Raw genomic sequence first — 15421 nt, 5'->3', positions numbered from 1 at the left:
ACTCCAATCAGCACCAACTTCCACCAAGACCTTGCATTGCCTTTGTAGGCATCCAGAGCCCTCTCTTCAGTTCATTCACTCCAGCATTGTCTTTTTTATTTCCCATTCTCACTCTACTTGATGTTTTTCTCTCTATTTCCCTGAAAAGCAGAAGCAATCAAAAGGTGTCTTACATGAATTTTCACCCATCCACCAACTCACCTGCAGTGGTCTACCTCATATTTGATTTTTCCTATGTTCTTATTATCAAAGAGAAATCCTTCCACATGTTTTGCTCCTTCTACTTCTGACCTTACATTAACCCTGTCTGAATTCACTTTGCATTTAATCCTAAAAGTAACCTAAGTTTAGTGGATTTTCTCCTCCTTAACCTTCATAGATATGACGGACTTCAGACTAACAGTTTTCCATTTCTTCAGCTTTAGTCACTCATTAACACACCCAGGTTTCATAATTTAAGAAAAATATCCTTTCATAGCTCATATCTCCATCTATCTATGTTCTTATTTTGTTTTTCCTATAAATAGAACATAAAAAATTGACTGCCCCCAATGTCTGACTTCACACAGCTACTTTTCTGTTCATCTCTCTCCAAATAACACCATCTTTTATTCATTCCACTGAGCCTGTTACCTCAACATTGCTGGATTTAATAGTCCATGCTGGTCTCTTAGCCATTTATACTTTCAGCGCGCCTTGATGTCAGAATTGCTTCTTCTGCTGAAACACTTTTTCTACATACGGTATGTTTCTCTTTGTCACAGAAATACCTTTAAATATTTCTGACTCTTCCTGTATTCCAATGCTTCTACCCAGGCTCTGCTTGAGGATTTCTTCGTTCCTAGCTTCCCTATCTCATTCCTTTCCTCCACTAGTCTCCTCCATCCCTTCCCCAGCTTCATCATTTTTTCCATTCCTGGTCCATAGTCTTCTCACATCATACCATTTATTTATAGTCAGTGAAAAATTATCAGTGTGCTAAGAGCATCCAAATATGTCTCTCTAATTCATAGTTTCAACTATAAGTTCATAGTGATTTGTTATTGGAATTTCAACTTGGACTTAATATCTTTGAAGTAGTGTGTTTAAGTAGTCTGTTCTCTGAAAGATTCTTTCTGTGAGTAGGAAAGTAAAGAAAGTGTTCACATCTTTTAGCGAAGATTCTATGACCATCTTTTGAAAGTCACTTGGTTTCATTGTTGCCTTCCTTTTGATGTAAAGCTTTTATTACCATCAATTATATTTTCACCCTCTTGTAAAACTAGAATAACCAATTAAGGGAGCACTTTTAAGTTAATACCTTCTCAAATACATAAGCAATGTATGAAGCATATTTGCTTCTATCTACTAAATTAACAAAGGATAAATGAACATTATTCATCTCTTTGTAATTGAAAAATATAATCTATGTATGATTCCACAAAATTTGTTTGAATTTATTGTGCATTTGTTTCTGTATTATTCTCACACTGCCCAAATAAATCAGAATTTAACCTAAGGAAAATTGTCAAACTCATGCTTTCCATTTAAAACACACACGCTCACACACACACACACACACACACACACACACACACACACAGAGTACCTCATTATTTGCAAAAGAAAAATAAGTTAATTTACTCTTATAAAAATAATTTCGTATTTTATATAGGCTTCTCTTTCTCATTTAATTGTGGACAAAAATCATAGAGGTGGCAACACTATGTACGTAACTTGTTGTAGAATTTCTTTTTCTTCTGTTCATTATTCAAAATGAACTGCTTTTGCTACAACACCAAGTCTCATTTTGAAGTCATTTTTTTTTACCATGTTTCTCTGCAACTGGGTGTGGTAACTTCAGCATGCCTGGCACCTGGACTAGCCCATAGGTCCTGCCTTAGTCAGTGCAGCTGGCCTGGCCTGAAGGTCCCTCCTTAGCCAGTTCTCTTGGCCTATGCTTTAAGGCCCCATCTTAGTCAGTGGCCTGGCTTGAGCTCCTGGGCTCCGCCTAGTGAGCAGAAACCAGTTATAAACACTGGGATGGTATGTAATGAGTAGAGAATGGTTTCAACAGAAATGGGAACAAAGTTATTTTTTTTCAAATTTTTATTATCAAACTGATGTACAGAGATGTTACAGTTTCATATGTTAGGCATTGGATACATTTCTTGTACTGTTTGTTACCTTGTCCCTCATACCCCCCTCCCTCCACCCCCTTTCCCTTCCCCCCCCCAGGTGTTCAGTTCATTTTCAACAAACAGTTTTGCAAGTATTGCTTTTGTAGTTGTTTGTCTTTTTTTACCCTGTGTCTCTCAATTTTGGTATTCCGTTTCAATTTCCTACTTCTAATACCAGTATACACGGTTTCCAACATAAGATTACAGAGATAGTGTAGGTACAACCACTGGAAGGTGATATAAGAACCTCACCAATAATAGAAGCTACAGATACAGATGGGATGTTGAAAGTAGTTACAACTGTGATATAACAATCGTTTCCATAACATGGAGTTCATTTCACTTAGCATCATCTTATGTGTTCATAAGGGTATAGCTATTGGGCTCTTGTGATGCTCTGCTATGACTTGCCTAAACCTGTGCTAATTATTCCCAATAAGGGAGACCACAGAGTCCATGTTTCTTTGCTTCTGGCTCACTTCACTTAGTATAATTTTTTCCAAGTCCTTCCATTTCCTTACAAATGGGGCAATGTCATTCTTTCTGATAGAGGCATAAAATTCCATTGTGTATATGTACCACCTTTTCCTGATCCATTCGTCTACTGAGGGGCATCTGGGTTGGTTCCAGATTCTCGCTATGACAAATTGCGCTGCGATGAACATTGTTGTGCTGGTGGCATTACTGTGATTTTGTTTGTGGTCTTTTGGATAGATACCCAAAAGTGGGGCTGCTGGGTCATAGGGGAGTTCTATATCAGACACCCTGAAAACACTAAAGGAAGGAGTAGGAGAAACACTTGGCGCATGACGGAACTTCCTTAACAATGACCCAGAAAGGCTACAAATCAAAGAAAGGTTGTACAAATGTGACTGCATCAATCTGCAGAGCTTCTGCCCGGCAAAGGACATAGCTCGCAAGATAAACAGAAAGCCCACAGACTGGGAGAAGATCTTTATCGGCCATTCAACGGACAAAGGCCTCATCTCTAAAATGTATGCAGAACTAAAAAAATTACCTTCTTCCACAACAAAACAGCAAAGAACCATTAGCCCCCTCATCAAGTGGGCTAAAGACTTACAAAGAGACTTCTCTGATGAGGAAATGAGAATGGCCAAGAGACATATGAAAAAGTGCTCTACATCACTGGCCATAAAAGAAATGCAAATCAAAACAACATTGAGATTCCATCTCACCCCAGTAAGAATGTCATATATCAAGAAAACCAACAATAACCATTGTTGGAGGGGATGTGGCCAAAAGGGAACCCTACTTCATTGTTGCTGGGAATGTAAACTGGTTCAGCCACTCTGGCAAGCAGTATGGAGATTCCTCAGAAGGCTAAACAAGTTAATTTTTTAATCTTGCTTCAAAGAAAACCACCTTGGTCCCTTAAAAAAGTCGTAGATTGAAGCTCAGACATAGAGAAATAAACAAGAATTGCAGGGAGATCTTGCAGAGATAGTTTGTGAATTCGAGAGGTGCAACTATTTACTATTTTATTTAATGAGTTATCATTCATAGCATACTTCAACTTATTCTTATGTAATCTGTTTGATGATTTAAACCTTTATTTACAGTGGTTCAGACAACTCTGTCTTTGATTGAGTTGATACTACACAGGACTGAGTTTGAAGAAACAAAATAAAATTGTTCACATTATCTCTCAATTTCATCATTTACTGCTGATCTTGAAATGATTCTCTACATTAACCCATCACTTCTTGTTCACTGGACAATTACTTTTATGAGTTTATCAATACTGTGTATAAATCAAAATGCAAAAAAAAATAGAACTATTCTGGTCTTGAAATTTTTTCCAAGAGCAAGGTATTAATTATTTATGGTTCATATCCCAGATATTATCATAGATAAATTTGTACCAAATGAACCATCTTCCAATATATCATGTGTAAAATAAATTCTACTCTAGTATAAAATGAAGAGCATGCTTCCAAATATCATAAGCAGGAATTGTTGTTTCCTTTGTTATTATTGTTTTCCTTCCACATACTTGCCAGCTGAATAAAAAGTAAAATAATACATTTTCTGTGGTACCAATTGCTTTGTAAACAAATATAGGCAAGGTAATATTCTGATAAATGTAATATATGTGGTTTAAAAGAACAAATGTTATTCTTCTTGAATGTTAGGAATGGTTCTCTCTTTCTGGATCCAGACATTTTGCATTCTTGCTAGAGATAAAGTTTTTAGTATAAATTATGTAAGTTTCCTATAGTTGCAATTAAACTTCTGATTATTTTTAAATAAATGAAATATTGAATGGAATTAGCAAGTGAATTCAAGAGCAACTATCAGCACAACAAAATCAAGGCTGCAAGAAAATTTAATCTCTAGGGTACAGAAAACAAAAACAGAAAGAAATATCTCTGAGAACATTAGTGAAAAAAATGCAACACTCCTTTTACTTGAGTCAAGATCCTTTCATTCAGCTAATGTTTTGTGAAAATTCCTTGAAATATGTTGTGTTAGTAATAATTAACTGAGCAACTGCATTCCAACTACTGGGAGAATTGCATAAATGTGATATTGCAGTTTCTGGTGTGAATAGATGAAATGTTTCCAAATGAAAAAGTATGTAATCCAACTGGCACCATCAGTTTCTATTTAACGTTGTTCATAAATGTTTTTACTCCAAAGATGTTTGAATCTCATTATTTTAAATATAGTTTCTCTTCCAACTTCTACAAACTGCCTGCAGTATGCCAAGAAATATTCTCAATCTAACATAAGTTAATGAAGAAATCTGTTGTTTCATGTCTTAGTTTGTTACAAACACATAATTTTAATGACTATCTATATATATGTAGGTTTATATATGTAGGTATATATATATATATATCATTCTTGTGGCTAAAAGCTAAATGTTGACAATAAATATCTTACATTTTCTCTACAAACCATATCAGATAACTGTGATGTGTGTGTGTGTGTGTGTGTGTGTGTGTGTGTGTGTGTGTTTACATTTCTGTACCGAGGTTCGAACTCAGGGCTCCTACTTTCACTTGGCTTTGTTGCTCAAGGCTGGCACTCTACCACTTGAATCTGGCTTTTTGCAGGATACAGATCAGTTTCACAACCTTTTTATCCAGGCTAAATTGCAGTTAATAAGCTCAGATCGCACAGCCTCTGAGTAGCTGGGATCACAGGCGTCAGCCTCCAGCGATGTTATCTAGCCTTAAGGAGATAGTAGCTAGGAGATAATTATAGTTCTACCTCGGTTGTATACAGTTCCTTGTTTTGATATCAATAATCTTTGTAGTCACTACCTCCTGTAATTAGAAAGGCATTTGTATCAAGTTCCTGCCCTCACAGTAGGAAATTTCCTCCACTTCTGTATTTGAGACAAATGTCATGCTGTATTGATCTTTTACCCTGTAATTGTAATATTGGTTTCTAACCCTATATAAACCCTGGCCCTCTTGAAATAAAGTATGCATTGGTTCACTCGCCTTGCATCCCCCGTGTCCTGATTTCGACTGCAGTTACCCAGGTTCAACATCTTATCAGTAGTGCTCACATTTATATTAGTGTATTATTCTTATGTACTGAAAACTTGTTAAATATAAAGTATTGACATTGTAATATTTTTACAGGCTTACACAAGTGCACGCACATGACGCACATGCACATACACACATAAATATAATGCAAATATGATTCATCCACTTTCCGCCTTTGTGAAACGTATTAAGAAAAGTCATGGGTTTTTGAACTCAGGTCTACAACTCTCAGGCTTTGTAACTGCTACGTCCTTAATGCCTGTAAAATGAGCATCCTGTGACTAGTACCAAGATCATTTCTCACTTTGGGCAGTATCTGGTCTGGACTGGGCACAGCTCTAGGTGCCTCATAGTGTCTAAATGGTGGGGTTCATGGAAATACTTCTGTAGGAATCCACATGAAAGCAGAATGCCCAGAGGATGTGGGAAAGCAGTCTTTCTGAGGAGTTTACACTTTCATGGCCTTGAGTCTCTGGTGGGGATTGGTGGTGTCTAGACAATCCCTGAGATTTCCTCAAAACATCTTTTTTGTTATTACAGCAAAAAGTACTTGGCTTCTTCTTAATCTTGTTGATATCTTTAGCATTCTCATCTTCTTTGGCCCAAAGTTAGGCAAATCTTTTCTACCTTAGTTGAAAAATGCATACACATATGCATACATACACACATGCGTACATAAATACATCTACTTTTAAAATCTGGCCACAGCCATAAGAGATGTCACTGTGCCTCGATTAACTAGGGCATCACATTTAAGTCCAGCCTTACACAAAAGTCTTAGGGCAAGAGCAAAATGCATGAACTTGCAACAGAATAGAGCTTGAATGGCCTCTGATTCTCTACCAAGTAAATCTGTTTTCCATCAGAGACCTCAGAAATTCTATCCAATACAATCAAATAGGCTTCCTTAGGTGATGATATATAATCTAACAAGTATTCAATATGATAGTGTAACATTTAATTTCAATTATAAAACCCTGGGCCTGTGTCTTATTTACCAATGACTTCTTCCTCATTACTGAAAGTCCAGGATTTCATATTTTGGTGATTATGTGGCTGCCTCAATCCTCAGAATGTCTCATTTATTTTTCTCATTATTAATCTTAAATTGTGAGAATGTTTTTTTATTTTTTTTATTTTAGGAAGATCACCCAAGTAAAATGTCATCCTCATTGCCTCAATGACATTGACCATGAATCCTCATTGGTAGAAGTTCAGGTTTTAGCATTCTAGTAACTGAAGCAAGAGAGCTTCATGACAAGGCCAACATCACCAGGGAGAACTTTCATTGCACTTTTTGTGCTTGCTTTGACGTATCTAATTATATTTAATTACTTCACTATCTAGCACACTTATTCTGGTTTCTCTCTTTAATTTTTCTCATAATACTGCTTTTATCCAGGGCTTTTATAACTTTGACCATTTCCAGTAGCTTGAAAATTGACAATATATTCTAATAGAAATGATAGAAATGGGGAATCTGCCATTTTGACTTATTTGATCAATGTAGTATTTTGCTTAAAAAAGTAAATATATTTTTCAACAATACTAAAAAAGTGTGACCTAAAGACAATGTTTATACTTGGATGATATATTCACCATATTTTAATGTATTTGTGCTTAATATTCTATATTATAAACATAATATTTATAATCACAATAAATTGACTTGGTGTTTTTCATTAAAGTTAGAGAAATATAGATGAAATTGGAGTAAACAACTATAAATATCTGAACCTCAAAACCAAAGCCATTTTTCTGAAAGAATTTTCTTACCTTACACTACAATTTTGCTTTGCAGGCATTTCCAGATGATCAATTATTTAACTCTATAATATTTCTTGCCTATTCACACATTAATCTATAAGACCTTTAAGAACATAGACCATGGTATTCATTAATTTAAATCCACCATTCCATAGTATGTGCATTTAGGTAAATAATTGATAATGAATCAAAACTGAATTAAATGACCACCACATCAGGGTGTGAGAAAAAAAGCTTTTACAGTTAAAGGGTATATTTGGCCTCACAGGAAGAATCTGTGAACTTGACTTTTAAATATCATTCTTTTAAAATTTACGTAAGATTGACATTTCCTTTCCTTAAGACTCAACATTTTCACTTTTTTATGACAAAATGTTTGCTTATCCTTAAAATTTTTACATCATATTTAAGTTTTAAGGACACTATTATAGAAATATTAAGAAGTGCTAGCTAGTTTGTAAAGAGGCAAGATTTTATTTCAAAATGATTTAGATGTACTGAAAAGCTGCACAGATTATCTGGCAAGCATTCTTACACACTATGCACAATCATCCTTACCCTTACCATATTTCTGCACAAGATGTAGATGTCAAACGTAATTTATGAATGCTGACATAGTGTTGTTAATTACATGTCTTACTCTGCGGAGGTTTCTTCTCTTTCCTTTTTTGTCTATTTCAAGTGTTTGACTTTTCCAAACAATACACCATATGACATGAAGCAATCAAATCCTCTTAGCCTCCTATGGGTTGGGCTGCTGTCTAACAATGTTGGCACAAATTCCAGGCACCCAAACCAGTGATTCAGCTTTGCCTCTGCATGAAAAGCTGAGATATAAAGAAACTTGTATGTCCTTCAGAATATTTTTTCACCTATTATGCTTGCAACAATTTTCTATCATTTTGTTCTACCATAATTTTTCTTTCTCCAGAAAGCCCAATGTAAATATAATACAAAAGTTTAGTGAATTCTTTAAAATATCTCAACTACACAGGTCAATATGATAGCTCAGTAGATATATGAAATATCTCATAGTTTTTAAATTACATATTCACATAGTCCCAGTAAATTAGAAAGAGAAATTAACTTCTCTAGTGTATATAAAATACCCTGAATAAAAAAAAAACACTAAAAGGTATTTGATATTTTAGTTATGAAGAGCTGTCATATTTACTCTGGTCGTTGGATATTAGACAATTTGCTAGCAAGTATGACATTCTGTAAGGGAAGAACGTACCAGATTTACAATTAAAGGAAATAAGATAATTAAAATTTTTTCTAGATTGTTAATATGCAGAAAAAAATGAAGTGAATGCACAATACTATCCGAAATAAAACTACAATTCAGTAAATATAGCTATTTCCTTCAGTTCGAAATAATTATTATGCAAATAATGTCACACACAACCTTAGTTTGGAGGAGTTACAGTGTTTCTTGTAATCACAAAATGTGCATGTAGTTCATAGATGTAACAAATCCTTCCATTTCCATAGCACAGATGTCCTTCTATAAACTCTGAGAAATGGGTGATGCACGAAAATACCTTGTATCTAAATTAGTCTTTAAAAAGAACAATATTAAGGCCCCCACAGTCCTCAAGTTTCTTAAGTTATTGTCACACTGGAAGGAGGACACATATTTTGTCTGTAAGCCCACATATTCCATGCAGAACTTAGGTCACCTCATTTTACTAGAATTACACTTGTATATAGTTGTTTAAACTCAATAACTGGTAAAAAAAAAAAACTAATAGTCATTCAAAACAAAAACTGAATACTGAATAAAGGCACAGGTTAGATGATCAAGTTTCATTTACAAAAGAGAAGGGGCATGTAAGCAAAGAAAATATGAAACAACTCTTAACATGATTCCATCAGGGTAGAGGTACGACAGGACACACCCGGGGGTACTTCATGTTGTTTCTCTTGGTTCTATTTGCTGGAAAACTTTGCCACATTAATTTAGTCCTTTCTTCTGGATGGGATTTTTCCCAGGAGTAGTTTCATTTATGTGTCCCAGGAGACAAAACATTCAATTATTCTGCAGCTCTAGCAAGAACAACAATTCTGAACTCTCTGATGAATAATAGAAAAAAAATAGAAAATATATTGTAGTTACAAAAAAAATCAAAGGTGTAAAAGGCGTCAGTAACAAAGTGATATTTATTGCCTAGAAATATTCTGGATAGATAAAAAAAGGAACAAGGTGTTTAAATTTTGAGGGGAAGGCATTTACTACTCAGAATTAAATCAGTTTTATAACGTGTGAGCTGCTTTAATGTGTCAAAGGAAGGAAGAGCAACGGTTATATATGATAGGTGTTCAAGATGGGGCTTTTAAAAACAATTATTTGTGTTAGGCTGAATCTGAGAATGTGGAATGGTCTCCTGACCCATCAAATCCTTTATGCTTGTAATAACCGTCCAAGACATTTATGTGGCATAATAATAAATAGTCTCTAAGTTAACAAATTTATAAGTGGATTTTTCATCATCAAAATCACTAACTAGCAGCTATTGAACTTTCAGTAGAAGCCTGGCTCTAATGGGTATTGACCTGGTAAGGAATTAAATTTAAATACTGAATGCCTTCACAAAAGGTAGATGTTGTTGCTTGTCACAGAAGATGGAACAATTTTGTCTCATTTAGGTCCTCTGTGTAAAGCAAAAAAGAATAAATTTATAATATTCAATCATATTTTAATAAGATGAAAACTACAGAATCCAAGATAGAACTTATAAGTAAGGCGAGAACCATGGGATAAAATATACAGAGGCAGGGTAGGAGAAAGAATTACATATGACAAGCTAGAAGAACAAAGAAGGAAAAAAAAAGTATGCAGCTGCTCAGTAATTTGCAGAACGTTTGGGAAGAAAATAAAGTAAGACCTTGGGATCTAAAGCCTTCCTAACCCAAGCCACAGATGTGGGCACCCTGCACATGGACAAGGCCCTGGACCACCCAAGAGTGGAGCAAAGCCTGCTCATTGGGAATATCAGCCCCCTAGCCCACAGATACTGTCCTCTCTTGACCCACTTCACTCTACCAGCACCATTCTATTAAAACATTCTAAGCTATTCTTCTTGGTTCTGTCTTCCACCCAGTTGAACAAGCCTGCTACAAACCCACACCAACCTCAGCATCCAGAAGAGGCTTAGCGATAAAATAAGCTTCACGGGCATCTCTTGAATTCACCATGCCAAGGACTATATGGAGATTTTGTTTAAGGGTAGCAGCTCATTTTGAGTTTAAAACGAATATGCAGACTAGGTTACATGTCTACTGCATTTTCTAAGATAAAAGGTTTCAGATTCTTAGGAAAGTCTAAATTGTGATTCAGAATTCAAACCCAGCTGGGTGGATTCTTGACCCAGCAATGCTGAGTGTCATCATGTTTTGATTAATTCTACAGAAGCATGAAATGACAGTGTTTCTAAATTCCATCCTCAATGGTCCAAAGGTCCAGGCTTGGTAAGTCATTTCTAGGTTGAAAATTTTAATAACATCATACATTGCATTATCCAAACCAGGTGCTTCTATGGGTGAAAAACACACATAGCGAGGAAAAGACCTGGCTCACTCCTGTAATTCTAATAACTTAGAAGGCTAAGACCTGATGATTGCAATTTGATATAAGCTCAGGCAGGAAAAGCAACAAGACTCTTACTTTAATTAACCATCAAAAAGCCAGAGATGGAACTGTATATCAGTTCGTAGAGCACATGTCTTGAGCAAACAAAAAAAATGGCAAAAAAAAATTCAGGAACAATACCTAGGTCTGGAGTTCCAGGCACAAGACTGGCACAAGAAAATTGATTAACTAATTAAAGCTTTTTAAAGAAACATTTCCCCTCCTTCTTCCTTTCTATTAAAGTTAAGTAATTGTACAAAGAATTTCAATTCAATGTTTCAAACTATGAGTATTAAACAACTTAGTTGGTGTTACCCATTGCGTCTACCTCTCATCTTTTCCAAAACTACCCATTTTTAAAATGTATTTTTATTGTTATTGTAAGAGTGATGTTCAAGGAAGTTACACAGATGTAAGTCAGGTAATGAGTACCTTTCTTTTTGAGCAGTATCACCCCTTCCCTCCCTTTCTCCCAATTTTCCCTCTTGACCTCCTGCCCCACTAGTTGTATAGTTCATTTTCAACATATTATCTGGTGAGCACTACTGCTACAATTGTTCACCCTATGTCCTCCATTTCTGTGTCCTGCCTTACCCTACCGAGGAGAGATCAAATTATAAGGACAAAGGGTAGAGAAATCAAAAGCAATGACAAATGAGACACATAAAAAGATACACGTTTTTAAAAATATCCTCCTGTTTCCAATTCTTGGAGTTCATTTTGAAAAACTTTTTTTTGTGTCAGTTGTGGGACTTGAACTCTGAGCCTGGATGCTGCCCTGAGCTGTTCAGCTCAATGCTGGTACTCTACTGCTTCGTCCCACCAACAGTGTAATAGCATTCTATTTTGGCCACATACCCACCAGCATCTGTTAGTGCTTTTTTTTTTTTTTTTTTTTTTTTTTTAACTACAATGGCCATTCTAACTGGGGTGAGGTGGAATCTCAATGTTGGATTGATTTGCATGTCTTTTGTTGCTAGTGATATTGAACATTTCTCCATGTTTCCATTGGCCATTCTTACTTCTTCTGAGAAGTATCTCTGAGTCTTTAGCCCATTTACTAATTGCCTCCCCATTTTTTTCTTATTTGTTGTCAAAGTGATGTACAGAGAGGTTACAGTTTCATACATTAGGCCTTGGGTACATTTCTTGTACTGTTTGTTACCTCCTCCCTCATTCCCCCTCCCCCTCCATCTTTTCCTCTCCCCCTATGAGTTCTTCAGTTGGTTTACACCAAATGGTTTTGCAAGTATTGCTTTTGGAGTCATTTATCTTTTTATCCTTTGTCTCTTGATTTTGGTATTCCCTTTCACTTCCCTAGTTCTAATACCCATTTATACAGTTTCCAATGTACTCAGATAAGATACAGAGATAGTGTGGGTACAACCACAGGAAGGGGATACAAGAGGATCATCAAGAATAGAAGCTATGGTTTCTCATGGCATGTTGAAAGTAATTACAACAGTGATATAACAGTTGTCTCCATAACATGGAGTTCATTTCACTTACCATTATCTTACGCATTCAATAAGGGCATAGCTATTAGGCTCTTGTGGTCTTCTGCTGTGACTAGCTGAAACCTGTACTAATTATTCCATATGAGGGAGACCGTAGACTCCATGTTTCTTTGGGTCTGGCTCACTTCATTTAGTATAATTTTTTTCCAAGTTCTTCTATTTCCTTACTAATGGGGCAATGCTATTCTTTCTGATAGAGGCCTAAAATTCCACTGTGTATATGTACCACATTTTCCTGATCCATTTGTCAACTGAGGGGCATCTGGGTTGGTTCCATATTTTAGCTATGACAAATTGTGCTGCAATAAACATAGTTGTGATGGTGGTTTTAGTGTGTTCTTGTTTGTGGTCTTTTGGGTAGATGCCCAAAAGTGGGGCTACCGGGTTTTAGGGGAGCTCTATGTTCAGCCTTCTGAGGAATCTCCATACTGCTTTCCAGAGTGGCTGCACAAGTTTACATTCCCAGCAACAATGAAGTAGGGTTCCCTTTTGGCCACATCCCCTCCAACAATTGTTACTGTTAGTTTTCTTGATATATGACATTCTTACTGGGGTGACATGGAATCTCAATGTTTTGATTTGCATTTCCTTTATGGCCAGTGACGTAGAGCACTTTTTCATATTTCTCTTGGCCATTCTCATTTCCTCATCAGAGAAGTCTCTTTTTTAAGTCTTTAGCCCACTTGTTGAGGGGGCTCTTGGTTCTTTGTGGGTTTTTTTTTTTTTTGGAGGAATTTCATTTTTTTAGTTCTGTATATATTTTAGATATGAGGCCTTTGTCCATTGTATGGCCAGTAAAGATCTTTTCCCAATCTGTGGACTTTCTGTTTATCTTGAGAGCTATGTCCTTTGCCCTGCATAAGTTCTGCAGTTTGATGCAGTCCCATTTGTCCACCCATTTTTCTTAAGTTACCTGGGGCCAATTCCACACAGGCACATTGAGTACTATGGCTATATTATGTGTTCACTATTGTATATTTTGTGTTGTTTTTGCTTAATTTTGTTTCCATTACATTTTGCTTCTGCTGGTAAAAAAAAATGTCCTATTCTTATCAAAAAGCAAATATTTACCACTTCTGTTTCACAACTCCACAAACAAACTTATCTAGATTTGCAAGTCAGAGTAAAAGGAACAACTCCAAGGCTCTACCTCTGGGCCTTAGGAATTCCTGACTGTCTGGGTTTGCCTGGCATGCTACCATTTGAGCAATTCCTCCAGCCCACCTTTTAACTAGTTAGTTGAGAATGAAATTTCAGTGACTCTGATTCCCATGCTGGCTTCAGATTAAGTTTTTTTGCATCATAGCCTCCTGAGTAGCTAAATTTACAGGCATGAGCCACAGCAGCAGTATTCAAAAAGCCTTTTAATATCTTGCACGTCCAGTGAAAGGGCAAAGTATAGAGATCTCTTTATAGGGGTCTCCCCAGTTCTTCCTAAGTATGTTGTAGGTAGTATCACTAAGTAAGAAACATCATGTCTGCCACTAAGAGAGAAGAAACAGTAGGAATGGATTTCAGTGTATTCTAGAAAATGGTTCTTTAGATTCTATAAGGAAGGTATTTCATACAAACTGCTACCATTGTATCTGTACAACTTCAATTTCAATCTTTACACAGCAGGATAAATAAAAGTGCTAGAGCCACTGATTGAAAATAGAACAGAAAAAAAGAAAGGAATAAAATGTTAAGGGAAAGCAAGATGGTGGTACAAACCTGTGATTTCATAATTTGGGAAATGAGGCAAAAAGACTAAGTGTCAAGTCAGGGTAGTTCAATAGCAAAAATTTGTTTCTGAACAAATAAAAGAGTAATGCTTCATTTTTATACCATGGGTCTGGAAGGTGTATACCATAAAATAAGCAAGCCATGAGTAATTAAAACTATGTCAGCAGAATGGATAAAGTAACCAAGAAGATGACAAGAAATGGAATTTATTGATTAGTGAATGTGGGTGTGTAAGTAACTGCGAATTTTAGGCCTTGTAAATGCAGGAACCATAATTATTTTGGAGGTTGATGGTATGAGCAATTGACATACTTTCTCCATTCTACAAATCTTAATTTCTCTGACAGTTTCAGTGATGTCACTAAATACACACTCTGCTAAAGGAAGGGATATTTGTAGATCAGATATTATGAAACTCAACCTCCATGAGACAATGAAGACCAGTGCCTCACAGTCAATATGTACATACACATTATTGTTTATACTTAGAGTTTATGATTTGGCTTTCTAATCAGATTATAGTTACTAACAATTCACAGTAGGACTCTCAGAGAAGTATATAAAATAATTACATTGGTTCCTCTTAGTCAGTGACCTATAAAAACAAAGAGCTGGGTCACTTTGTAAGTAACATATAAGAAATTTTCAGTAAAATTAATGCACAATAATTTTTCATTCCACATACACCTGGACACGACTATACCACTAATGGATAAGATTAAGTAGTCAAGTTTCCAGCTCAAGCACAGCGGAAATAATTTAGAAGTCTCCGGGGTGGTAGGAAGAAGCCAGTTAACATCCCTTCCTAGAAAATAGTCAACCAGAAGCAATATGGAATCCCTGAATGGATTTTAGAGATTAGTGCCCACCTGCAAAGGCTTGAAAATGAAGGGCTGGTGACTCTTCCCTATTTCCACTCAATGCACATATTTGGCCCTTGAAGAAGACACATTGAACTTGGAAAATGACACTAGCTTATCATAAGCTTAGCCAGGTGTTGGTTTCAATTGCAGCTGGAGTACCAGATGTACTTTCAGTGCAGCAGTAAATTAACTCATGTCCTCACAGCTGATATATGCAGCTATGGACTCTTTTTTT

This window comes from Perognathus longimembris, chromosome 5 (genome assembly GCF_023159225.1).
Source record: "Perognathus longimembris pacificus isolate PPM17 chromosome 5, ASM2315922v1, whole genome shotgun sequence".
Lineage (NCBI taxonomy): Eukaryota > Metazoa > Chordata > Mammalia > Rodentia > Heteromyidae > Perognathus > Perognathus longimembris.
This window is presented reverse-complemented; position numbering follows the sequence as displayed.